Consider the following 13,965-nt stretch of genomic DNA (forward strand, 5'->3'; position numbering starts at 1 on the left):
ATTATCTTTATGTATTTATTTATTTTAATTATTATTATTGTTATATATATATATACATATATTTTTTTTAATTTTTTTTTTTTTTTTATGGAGTTATCATTAGGAAGGAGGAGGCAGGAGGTAAGTCACGCGAGATGTTCTGAGAGTCACATGACAAGCTGAGAAAATTCAACATGGCGGCTCGCTGCCGTGACTAGTTTACCGATCCTGTTTACGTGCACATACTAACGATTTTTACCGTTAAATCAACGCCACCAACGAGAGCCGACCACGCGCCCTCTCACCAGCCAGAGTGGAGGACCTCGAGGACTTCATAGATAGATATTACGCTGAGTACGTGATGGAGTCCGGACCAAAAGCCAGTACATCAGGTAAGTCGGCGAAGCGCCGGAAAAACGATTCGGCCACCGATACATCAGACCTCGAGGTAGAATCCCACACGGAACTCCTACAGACCATAATTAAGAGGCTGGATGTGCTCGACTTACTGCACCGAGACGTTCAGGAAATGAAAGTCAGCCTGGAATTTGCCTATCAACAAATCCAGGACTTACAAAAAGATAATCATGATATCCATTCGGCTTTATCTGCGGTGAGCTCCGAGGTAAAAGAGCTGAAAAAAGAAAACAAGTTTCTTAAAGAATCAGTCCTGGACATCCAATCTCGTAGTATGAGAGACAACGTAATATTCTCAGGTATTCCAGAAACCCCCAACGATGACCCACATGCTCTGCTGAAAGACTTCATGTCGTCGGCGCTTAAAATCCCGGCAGAAACCGTGAAAAACATCACATTTCACCGTGTCCATCGCCTCGGACCACGGAGAGGAAACCGTCCACGTCCCATCATTGCCAAATTTGAGCACTTTCAACAGAAGATCCAGGTTAAAAGTAAAGGTCGGGAACTTAAAGGTACGCAATTCGGCATGAATGATCAATTCCCTCGGGAAATAAACGAACGTCGAAAAACCCTGTATCCTATCTTTAAAGAAAACCGACAGAAAGGCAAAAATTCCAAACTGGTCGTAGACAAGCTTTACATAGATGGCCAACTGTTTAGGGACTTAAACATCACGCCCTGGCTCTACTGAGAAAGACAAATCTAAAAATAATAATAATAATGAAGTTAAAAAAAAAAAACACAACACAGGTGTTATGTGAGTTAACATTGAAAGGATAATTCTCCACTTATGGTGAAGCTAAGGTAGCATTATTTTAAAAAAAATTAAAATAAATATATATGTTGTATGTGTGTATGTATATATCTGTACATTAAAAAAAAAAAAAAAGGCAAATAAAAACAATAAATACATTTAAAAAAAAAGTGTGTATGTATGTGTGTGTGTATGTGTATGTATATATGTATACATATGTATGTATGTATGTGTGTATATGCATGTGTTTATATATGTATGTGTATGTAGATGTGTGTGTATGTATATGTATGTGTGTATATATATATATATATATATATGTATATATATATGTATGTGTATATGTTTATGTGTGTATGTGTGTGTGTATATATGTGCATGTATATGTATGTATGTGTGTATGTGTATGTATGTGTGTATGTATATATGTATATATGTGTCTATGTATATATGTATATATATGTTTATATGTATGTGTATGTGTGTATGTATGTATGTATGTATATATGTATGTATGTATATGTGTATATATATATATATATATATATAAATAGAGAAAATATATATGCAAATCAATTTTTCTGTTTTTTCTAAATCGATTTACATTTAAACCAGTTAGAGACAATTTTTAACCGATTCTCGATGCATCGTTACATGCCTACCTAGAGGTCAAATATTATATACTCTTAACATTATTCACTATTTAGCTGTTCCTAAAAATGACAGAAACATGTCAAACATTTTGTCTCCAGGTTGCATAATGTCACAACCAGCTCAACTCCGAATGATCCTTGCAGATTATGATGTCCGTAAACTTGTCCTACCATCTGGAATCCCTGAGACGGTGGATGACCTTCACTCAGTCATTTGTGACACATTTTCCATTGCTAGAGACTTCCGTCTTCACTATAAAGATGTTGATTTTGGTGATGAGTTTTTTACCCTTTTTTTTACATCTGACCTCAAGGATAAGGACACAGTCAAGGTTGTGTTTCTCCAGGACCAGGAGCCTACAATAACTTTAACCTTAAATGATGTGACCGACACAGATTTGACCAATGTGACTGATCAGCTTTGTGAGGAGCACTATGTTGACGACATCTCATCTGTGAGAACAGATAACACACTGATAACTACATCTGAAGATAGTCCAGGCCACCGTTCCCAGCGCTGGCCTGCGCAATTTCTGATTCCCAGCTTTTCTAACCTAACAGAGATCCAAATTCAGACAGCCAATGAGCGCTTAAAAAAGTATGGGACTCTTTTCCTTACAAAGGATTTCATTCCACTACTCCCTGACATCCTTGGAAAACTAGCGGAAGCTATTTTTAAGTACACCGCTTATCCATCAAGTCTGCAGATCAGTGAGGTTGCAGAGGCCCTGACTCAAAAGCATCCCTACCTGAAAGAACCAGGGTCCTATAATGGGTCCTATGGATGGGCGCAGCGCCTAAAATACAAAATGAACAACTTCCGAAGTAAGCTTCGAGGTCTCGGCTGCCCTGAAGTTGAAATAAACTCGCTGAAGAGAAAAACCCAACATGACCAGTATCCGGCAAAGAGCGTGAAAAAACCAAAGAAGGCTGAGGTGAACTACCTACCCCCTCATGCTCAAGGTGAAACATCTGCAAGTTTGGAAAAAGAGAGAGTCGAGCTCCTAAATGAAGTTGTGAAAAGGGACAACTTCAAGGTGGTAGCTCAGAAAATGGCCAAGACGTTCAGCCTTCGTCGGGAGGAAATAGTGAAAGAGGCCCCTGCCATCAGTGACTTCATGAAGCGCTGGCCTGCACTTTTTTGTGAGGCACAGGTGAGATTATAAAATGTTTATTAAACAAGTATTTTTGTCAATTTATTTAATGTATTACGTAATACATAGTGGATACATGTCCACAAATTGAAGTCAAATAAATAAATGTAGAAATAAATACCTTAAGACCCAAAACATTTAAATGTGTTTAAATCCACATTGAGATAGAGCTGTGCCGATCAGGTTTTTTTGCCCCCGGGTCCGAGTAATTTGATTTGGAGTAGGGATGTGCTGATACGATCATCTGATCCGAAATCGGGGCCTATCACTTCATTTCAGGCTCGAACGGGATCGGGTGTTACAGATTGTCGACTATTTGTGTTTGGACCAGAATTATGTCTCATTGTGCAGAGATGTGGTGCTGTTCACAGTGCTGTGTTCTGAGTCAACAATCTGAAGGGCCACGTATTATTGGCGGCGGGTGGCCACCAGTTGCCGACCAATGCTTTATAGCGTTAACCCGACATAAATGAAGTAAATGCTGAGCTGTTATTTTTCCCATTTGTTTTTAAATATCGAAGATCTGATGAAAATAATGAGAAAACATACACACACATATATCCGATCCCTGATCGGGATGTAACACCCGATCCTGATCTAGTCTGAAACCACGTGATCGGCATCGGCACATCCCTATATTGAGATGTTTATTTCTGCATTTATTTATTAATACTTTTGTCACTTGTGGTCCTTCATACTGGTGTGCTCTGCAGGTATGTGAAAAATTCAAGAGGTTAACAACAGTTAGCCTTGAATTGACCTTTCTGGCCAAGCTTGACCACTGCACTCCGAAGCTGATGGCCTTGACCCAATCAAAAGGAGGAGCTACAGGTCTGAAGATAAGGCAGATTAAGGACATGCTTCTTGAGGTATAATGACTAACTTTATCATAAATATATCTCATTTTTAATCTGCCTCACTGTTTTCATGTCAAATGTCAAAATGGCTTCTATGAACAAGGTCTATTGTATACTAACGCTCATTTTTTTCAATTGTCATTATTTGGTTACACTTGTATCTGATTTTTATTCACCTGATCTATTTTTTCCATGAATCAGGACAACACAGTTGAAAAGCGCAGAGAAATTGCCATTCGCTGCCTCATAGTTTATCTTGGGGAGAAGGAGGAGGATCTTTTCAAACAGTACCACGTAAGTAATTGAGTAATTTTCAATTTAGTTTGAACTGGATGTCTCTGTCACCATGACGTACATGGTCACCCTGAAGAGCTTAAGTATTAGGCTATGTATTTTATGCATCCTAAAACCTTTTAATTTTTTCTACAAGGATGTGGAGGAGCTAGATGCCGACCTTGCAATGCAAGTGATGAAGATTGCCATCATTGGTGATGGAAATGCAAGCATCATAGTCGAGGGAACCAAGATCCTGCAGGGGATTGATGTTGCCAGATCCTGTGCTTTGCTGATGGGAGTAATCTATACTCTTAACCTTAGCTATCCCAAACACTTGAAATTTACCTTTGAGGTATTCCAGAAGCTTTGCCTTGAGCTCGATGGACAAAAAGCCAGCTCGAAAGTAATGAATCTCAAGTATGGTATTTTCTAGAGCAGACTTGATCGACCTTGCGTGATGGAGAGGCTCAGATTACACACACACATGTATAAACACACACACACAACTTGCTTGTCAAAATCCGTTTAATTAGTATTGAAAAGGATGGCCTCCGTTCTCTGAGGATGTTGGTGTATTTTGAATATGCAGTGCCTATTTTGCTGGATGTTTTCGCTGGAGTTAAACAAGAGGGTGAGCAATCTGATATTGATGAGATAAGAGATGATCAGAGAGGATGTTCAGCCATCTGTCATGTTTTGTTTTGAATAATTTTCATGTGTTCAAGTCAGAGGATGGTGATTCATGCACTGAGTTTTACTTAATTTTATAACACTGTGCCTCCTCATAAGCTTCTGAATTCATGTTTTGTGTCTAAGGAGAATGCTGCTGTTTGTAAAGATTTTGAGCTATGGTTAATTTCTCCCATGAACTTTGGGCTCTGAGGGTATTGGTGTGTTTTTAACTCATATCAAAATAACTCATAAGTTTGAGTCCATGTTTTTTTGTGTCTTAGGAGAATGTAGCCAAAAATGTTGCTGTTTGCACTTTTATGAATTGTTTTTTACTTATATCATATATGTGTATGTATGTATGTATGTATATATATGTATATATATATATATATATATAATATTTTTTACTTTCATTGTTTACTGTAATTTGAATAAATAGTTCTAATTTTGAATAATACTGTCTGAATTTCTGTTCTTTTTGAGCACCAGGAAAGAGTCCCTTAGCTGCTGTCCAGTTGCCAGGTTTTGACATCGCCCTCATGCCTCTAAATACTCCTAGCAACCTTTCAGAAGGTATTTGTCATTTCCTTGCTGTCAGCTGTTTTCCCTCAGCCACCCTCAAACAAACAGAAACACATACACCATCTTCATCTTTCTCAGATTGTTTTAATCATTTGATTTGAACTCCTTGTTTCAAAAAGACAGCAAGGCTCTGTAGCTACTAGACAGCCGCGGACTCCGTCATTTGGCCTCACTGTGTATTTATGCTGTTCTGTTTATTTTGTCTCGTTCTGGGCTCCCAAATAGGCTACCAGATGTCCAAGATGTAACACATTGTTTTGTTTGATGTTTGAACGAATGAGTGAATGAATATCAACCTGTCAGATTGCCAGCTGGTCACGCCTCCAGGATAACACCAGCTGATAAAGATACATAACGATATATAAGAGCCAGGGAGAAAGTATGCTGCCCTGAGGAGGACTATTGTTTGTGGTCCAAGTGTCTGAAACAATCTTCCCCAGCCACATGTGCTGTCTCCGGTCCATCAGAAAGTCAGTGATCCATCTACAGAGGGAGTCGGGCATGCTGAGCTGGTATAGAGCTTGTCTCGTAGCAGTCCAGGTAGGATCGTGCTGAAGTCCACAAAATCAAAAATCTCCAACTCTCTTAGAACTTTGACTGCTTTGTAGACAGGCACCACCATGGAGGAGCCCGCCCACAAGGCATTCAAGGTTCTAAGAGACAACCACACAACCAAGGTTGGAGGTTTGAGCAACTTAGCCTCCTCGGAAACACAAGAAAATGCCCTTAGAAGTTAGGACAGGGATCAACTTAATTAATAAGTTCCTGTTACTTAGAAATGTGTTTATTGTGACCAAAAAGCTACTTCACCATACTTAAAATATAATGTTGGATCAACTTAAATACTTGCATTCATGTTGACAATTTTTAAGTTCCTCTTACTTAAAAATTTGTTTTATTGTGAGCAAAAAGCTATTTCACCATACTTAAAATATTGCTTTGAATCAATGTAATTCTGCCAGCAGTTGGCTCAACTTAAAAATTCTAGTGGAAACTGTTTGTTGACCCAATGTTTTATTTATTAGAGTGCATTTGCTATGGCCTTGGGATGGGACACCATGTTTTTGGAAGTGGGACATGTAACTTTTTGAACTATTCGATTGGCTTGGGATTTCTTTAGTTGAAAAGCAAGTAATCTGCTTGCTTTGTTTCCATATTCATAATACTTTTGATTAGAGAAACGTAAAGCGCCTTCTGCTTTATATGTTAGTATTTCATTTAGTTTCTGTCTATGTTCATTAAGTTCTGTTAGTGTGTTCTCATTATTTGTTCTTTTATGATCCATCTCCAGCTGTTTGATCTGTTCTTCTAAGTTTTTCACAGTCTTCTCACGCTCTTTTTTTGAAAAATGTGTGTAATCTCTAGTCTTTGGGTTCTTTGCACACCAAATATCAATGAGCCCTAGTTCTTCCATTACATTACATAGCACTTTTGATTTAGAGGTTTGATATCTCTGATCAGAGGGGAATTTATCCATATGACTGTCCAATACGCAATTAAAATCCCCCCCGTTAATTACAAATCCTTTGGAGTTTCCTGCCAAAACTTGAGCGACCTCTTTAAAAAAACCTGGGTTGTCTTCATTTGGAGCGTAGAGATTCATAATTGTTAGAATACTTTCTCCAACCGAGCCAATAACCATGACCCATCGTCCGCCTTTATCCTTAAGAATCTTCTCTGGTACAAAACATAAAGACTTGTGACAGAGAATAGCTACTCCCCTTTTTTTATAATTCTCATATGAAGCGCTATATACCTGTCCCACCCACTCTCATTTTAACTTATTATGTTCTTTATCATTCAGATGAGTTTCTTGTACTAGCCCAATTGTACATTTTAATCTTTTTAATTGGGCCAATGCTTTTTTCCTTTTGATAGGGTGATTTAGACCATTTATGTTATAACTCACTATGTTTAAAGTTGCATCATGAAATAATATTAACCATAACACCACCCAAATGCCTTGGTAATCTTTAAAGAGTAAATAAAAATTACAGACCATCTGCCAATAGGTAAACACATTGAACAATGAACCTGAACAGAAACAATAACAGTGTAGAACTTCCAACGATGCCGAGGGTTCCTGGTACCGTGTGAACTGATGATCAGCACAACTCTATGAGCGACCCTCCCCAGATGTAAAGAGGGCAGGGAGAACTGTCTCCCTGGAGCGAGTACACCGAAGGTGTATGCAGCAGTCTGCATTCTGTCCCAGTCTCTGCTGCAGTAGATGCCCTGATGCCACTTCCAAATAAGAAGAAAAGAAAACAAAAAACAAAAAGAGAGCACGGAATACATTTCTGTGCTTGCCCATATTCTTGTGAAATCATGTCTATAATTGCCTGTAGTATTTAATGTCTGATTTAAACTTTCAATGCACCCACCGTTTCATCATGTCCATAGTAACTAAGGGAGGATCTTCTAATCCTCCCTCTCACTTTCTTGATCTCTGCCGCTGAGGATGGCTCTTATTTCTCCTGGAGATAGGACTGGCTCCTCCCTCCCGCGCCTGCCCTGGACCCTCCATCTGTTGTGAAACTCTCTCTCCAATACGTCTCGGTCCTCTATCTGCACGTTCACTCCCAGTGACTTCAGAGTTGATTGAGCCTCCCACAGCGACGGGAAAATCTTAACACCAGAGTCCAGAAACATACGTAGTTGCGCCGGATACGGTGATTGTGCCCGGATGTTGCGCTCCTTTAGCTTTTTGATGATGTCTCGAACTTGCTTCCTCTTCCTTTGCAGTTCGGGCGAGTAGTCTTGGTCAAAGTAGATTCTTTTCCCTTGAAACTGCACCTCTTTCTGCTTCCACGCTTGTTGGAGCACTATTTCTTTCACGCTAAAGTACAAAAAACGAGCAATTATGGACCTCGGTGGCGCCGTCACGGCTGGTTTAGGTGTTGTGGCTCTATGAGCTCTCTCAAGCTGAATATTCAGATTTCCTTGCAACGTTAGACATGTTTTGAGCAGGTTTGTGATAAACTGAAGCATGTCCATACCTTCTGTTCCCTCAGGTATACCGTAGACTCGAATATTGCTTCTGCGGAGCCTGTTTTCCAAATCCTCTTGTCGTGCCGTTAGCTTAGCATCTTTGTTTAGCAGATAAGCTAGTGCCCTTTCCTGTCGAAGGCCTCTGTCCTCCACATTACCCACTCGGGATTCTGCGGTAGACATCCTCTGCTCCAGATCATCCATTCTTTGGGCAATAGCACCCATTGATGTCTCCATCCGCGTTTGGGACTCTTTTATGTCCTTCTGAGCATCCCGGGATTCTTGTCGAAAATGTCGGAGTTCAGCTAGCATCGGCGACTCACTGCTGTTATCTGTGCTAGCCAGGCTAGCCTCCAACGCTAGCTGTTTTTGACCCGCCTTCGGGTCTTCATTTTTACCGGCCTTAGTGTCCTTTTTTGTTGTTCTCGAGTTAGAACTCATGTTTGTAATCATCTGGCTCTGCGCTACGGTGATCAATGTAAAGTTTAGTGGAGCTTAAAAGGCAATTTAAACTTTATATCGGGCCGAGCACTTTACTAGGCACCCGGGCAAGGCATGACCGGAAGCGGAAGTCCATAAAGTGGTATTTAAATAAAAAATAAAGTATAACAAGTGTTTTTGACTCATTTTACCTTTTGTAGATCTTTACTGAATGTTTTGTTCCTGGTCTCTCTTTAAAACAGATGAACATGATGTGTTACAGCAGATATGAACAACTTTAATCAGAAATGGGGGTAAATAAAAGAAAAATCTATTTAGTTTATTTAGTTATTATCATGATAAAATGTAAATTATATCTATAATAATTGCTCCACTATTGTTGAATCTGTCAAACACCTTTAATGGTTGGCTTTCTTTAACTCTATGACAAAGTTGTTTATGATGTATATGCAAACACTCATCTCACGTCATATATTTAAATCCAGCTTCAGGTAGTCCAGTTTGTTTTCCAGGGAAAAGACATTAGAACACAGGATGGAAGGAAGCAGCGTTTTTTGAGGATTAGCTATTAGCTTGGTTGCTAGCCCCGCTCGGCATCCCTGCTCCTGCTTCTGATCACACCACTTATGTCTCCTCTGCTGGCAGACACCGCTGGTACGAGACTCCACTGCTTCACAGGCTGTTGGTTGTAGCTGGCTCTGTAGGAGGTCCAGATCTTCACATCTACCGGACTATAACTCTTTGTTTTGCCTAAATCTAAGATTTCCTGGTGGTCGTATTCTATTTTATAGTAACTACGCTGCAGGTTCACTGAGAAATGATTAGAGGTGACTGAGTTATCTGCTGATATAAATCTGTTGCTAACGCGAGCCTCTACAGACGCAGCCTGTAGAGATTTTATAGGATACATGGGGTGAAGCTGCCCCGTGTAGTTAGTACCACCTAACTCTACAAACTTCTAGAAGATTTAAGGTCTTCTGCTGTGTGTGGGCTTGGTGAAATCCAGGTAGTTGATGATATATGCCCGAGACGGCGTTGTTCAGGGACGACTTCTTCTTCCTGTGTTTTATGGCAGGTGGCACTCTCAGTGATGGCTCTGCTGTAAATAGGCTTATACTCAAAAAGGTACTACAGGTTGGCCAGGCCAGCAATATTTATTAATGTTTATATAACTATATAATCTAAAAATAAAAAAAATAAAACAACTCATATGGCGTGACAGCTAAGGACATGTTTCTTAACACTCAAATTAAGATTTTAAGTATTTCAAACATATTTAAAAACGGAAAATTTACAATATTTCTATTTATTGCACTTTTAATAAGGTTCCTCTTGTCAGGGTTTGGTGTAGGTGTGGACCTAAATGCAGAGAAAGATGGAGGCAGAATGCAGGTGTGGTACCCCCACAAATAGGTTAGCTACAATTTATATATAGGTTTTTGTTTATTTTATTATTTATTTTATTTATTTATTATTTGCAGTATTTTGTAAACATTTAGTTAGTTTTGTACAATAATTTGATCAGTAGTGCTGAGTAGCGGAACTTCCATGGGGACCTGGTTGCTTGGGGGACAGGTAAAGGTGTGGCACGTTCCCCCGCCTCTTCAGAAGCGTTCTGGAGGGCGTTGTGTGAACATCCTGTCCTGATTCTTCTGTTACATCTAATTTTACAGGTCAGTAAAAGTACAAAAACACGATGGAATGTGGGGACCGGGTTAATGTTGACAGCACTAGAGGGGTTACGTGATGTTTAGAATGTGTTTTCATAAGTTATGGGTGATTTTGGGGACAATCGCATGTGCGGGGGTTCGGTCGGCGGCCGCCATCTTGGCACAGGCAAAGATCGTCCTGTCGCGGCCATTTTAGATAAAATGAGACGGGCACAGTTCAGCCTGCAGCGGCCAATATAAATTTTGTCTTTTGTTTTACAGTTCTTGTTAGTTCGTGGAAATTATAACACACATCATAAACATAATGCTTTAGTCCGGGCCCCTTGGTAGAGGCAAATATGTTTTTTTTTTTCATACACAAGTAAATGAAACTTGTGAACCTGTATAGGTAATGACAAGATTTAGGTTATCCTTAGAGTAAGACACTGTATGTACAGTCAGGTTAAACTGTATGTAGGTAAATGGTTATCGTTTAAAATTAGATTATGTATTAATTATATGTGTATTGTTAAGTTGATGTAAAGTGAGATGTGGAAATTGTTTGATGTGAAGTTTGTTAAGTGAGAAACTGGACTAAGTAAATACTGCATGTTATATGTGATTGTGTGACATTAAAGAGAAGCGTTCTGGAGGGCGTTGTGTGAACATCCTGTCCTGATTCTTCTGTTACATTTACTTTTACAGGTATTTATATTTGTTATTGTGGTCATTCATTCGTGTGACCCGTAACACAGGCGTCACATTCCTGGAAACAGTCCATGTTTATTCCAAACTAAAAAACTAAAAGGGCAGCACAAAGAAACCAGGGAACAAACACAGCAGGACATGAGGAAGGTAGACATTGACAATGAACCAGCAAACATTCAGTGTTCAAGCACTCAGCTAAATAGTAGAGGAGGCCTGATTGGGAATGGGCCACACCTGGGTGGAAACATGAGGGAGCTAATCAGTCACAAACCAAGCACACAGACATCACTGGGGGGTGGAGCCTAAAGCAGGAATCCCTGGAACACAGAGACAAGAGTTACAGTAGAAAACAGAATAAACAAAGACTCAGAACACAAGGACTAAACACAAACTAAACAGAAGCTGACACCTCCATCCTGTTTAAAATACTGATGATTCAGCAGAATGGCTTTGAGCCTGCTGGACACAAACAGCTTGAGTCAGTCCTTTTTTTACTGGTTACATGATGAATTATCAATGAAGAGAGACTGTTTCACTTTAATCTAATCCTCTATCATTAACCTTCTAAATGAATCCTTTAGAAATCATTTTTTAACGTTCTGACCAACAGTGTGCATTAGTTTGAGCTCTACTTCTCCCACTGATCAGTTGATGTCTCCACTACTGACCTGAGGGCCATTGTTGGGGTGTTGGGAAGCATCAGTAGACAGTCCCATGTCTGACGCTCACTGTTGTCATACAACACAAACTCTCTGATCTTGACTTTTACTCCAATGTTGAAGTCAGCAGACAGCTTCATGAATCTGACTGTGTAATTGTCCTCCATCCTCACCTGGTAACACAGAGAAACTATGAGGTCAGCACAATGTTTTAACTAAATATACAAAAACTCACCCATTCACAATATTGACAATCAGAAATTAAATGAAAACTAAAATAAATCAGAGGTCAACCAATTAACACACTTCTAGCAGGTTTAAAAAACATGAATTTAAAGCTGCAGTATGTACTTTTTTGTTACTTAATTTTGTCATAAATCCATCCTAACCTTTGATGACATTGTCATCAAAGGTTAGGATGGACCTCTGCTCTCTCTCATGGTTCTGTATCTGAGCTTTAGAAAAACAAGGGGCGAGACGCTACTTTCCAGCCAATCAGAGATCTTTTTACTAAAGTAGATGCTTTTCACGTCCTTCCTGTAGTAAAAGTGCAATGGTGGACCTTTCAGCAGGAAAAGTGGCCATTACAGCGTTTGCACAACAGTTACACGGCAAAGCAAGAGGAAAAAGGAAAACCGACGTAGTGAAGCAACAGTTTAAAGCACGTGTCAAACTCCAGTCCTGGGGGCCAATTCCGGCCCTTTAGAACATCCATTTCAGCCCGCAAGAGCAAGTAAAAAGGAAAGACAAAACATTAATTATTTTTTAAATAACCATTTCATCAACTCCACAATTTGTTTACAGCCTTGTGGAGTTCACTGCTTTGATAATAAGCAAGGGTTCTCAACCTTGTGGTCAAAACCCCATTTGGGGTCATGGGACACTGTGAGGAGTTCACCAGATACCTTCAAGAAACAAAGAATATTTTCTGAACAATTTCAGCGCATTTTTGCTTATTTTTATCCTTTTTCTACAACTAAACAAAACTATTCATATTTTTAACATGGTTCATCACTTTTTCTTGCCATATTTTTGCTCCTTTTAATGCATTTGCAACATTATTTCTATTTCTGGCTTTTCTACATCACATTTCAATGCCTTTTCTGCACATTTTTTCCACATTCCAGACATTTTCAGCACTTATAAACCCTTTCCACCACTTTTCCACCTAATGTCACATATGTTGACCCATTATTGTCACTTTTAACCTCATTTCATGATTATTTTTGTCAATTGAACCACATTCACCATTTGTCATGCTCATAATTCACCAGTTTAAACTAATTGTTCGAATATTAACTCTTTGAACCCTTCTGTTTTTGCCCACTTTAATTTGCAACTTTCAACCAATTTATCTGGTTTTTAAAATCTCATTTCACCACCTTTTTCATCATTTTTGGTCACTTTGAACTAGGGCTGAAACAATTTTTTTATTTTATTTTTTTATTTATTCAGTTCATTTCCGACATGGTTGCATTCACAGAAATTCATTTGACATTCAGAGCAAAATCACATCCTTGTTTTTTTTTTTTTTTTTTTTTTGTTTTTTTTATCCTTTTTCATGCCGGAAAGGGCGACGGAAAAAAGCATCATGCTTATCCAGATCCGTCCCCTAATTTGAACACAGATAATTTTACATCCAACCTCGTTTCTTCCCTTTTTTTTTTTTTTTTTTTTTTTGTCCTTTTTTATGTGATTTTTTTTTTATGTGTTCTCGTCTGCAGTCATTGTTCCTGTTGTTACTCCTCTTCACTGTCCTTTTTCTCCGTATCTCCTCGGGCTTTCTTTTCCAGTCATTGTTTACGTTCCTCCAACTCTCCAAACGTAAAGTTCTTCTTCTTTCGGAGTACCTTCATATCCTCTGAAAGTCGCCTCAGCTTACGATCCATCCGGAAGGCACATGCACATACACATACCCCCATCATTAGCAGGCCAAAGATCATGACCCCTAGCAGATAGATGTCCTCCACATCATCTGGCTTCTCCCTCATGCATCCATGACATATCCACCTGGGTATGTGTCCTTTGGACACGGTATTTCGTGCTGAAGCAATTGCCTCGTTGAGAAAATTTTGTCAATGGCGCTCAATGACCAGTTGATGAGTTCCATGTCGTCGCTGTAGAGTTCAATGGAGAGTTGACTTGAGATCTGTATGCATGTAGAAATGCA

Source organism: Gouania willdenowi, chromosome 7 (assembly GCF_900634775.1).
Source record: "Gouania willdenowi chromosome 7, fGouWil2.1, whole genome shotgun sequence".
Taxonomy (NCBI): domain Eukaryota; kingdom Metazoa; phylum Chordata; class Actinopteri; order Blenniiformes; family Gobiesocidae; genus Gouania; species Gouania willdenowi.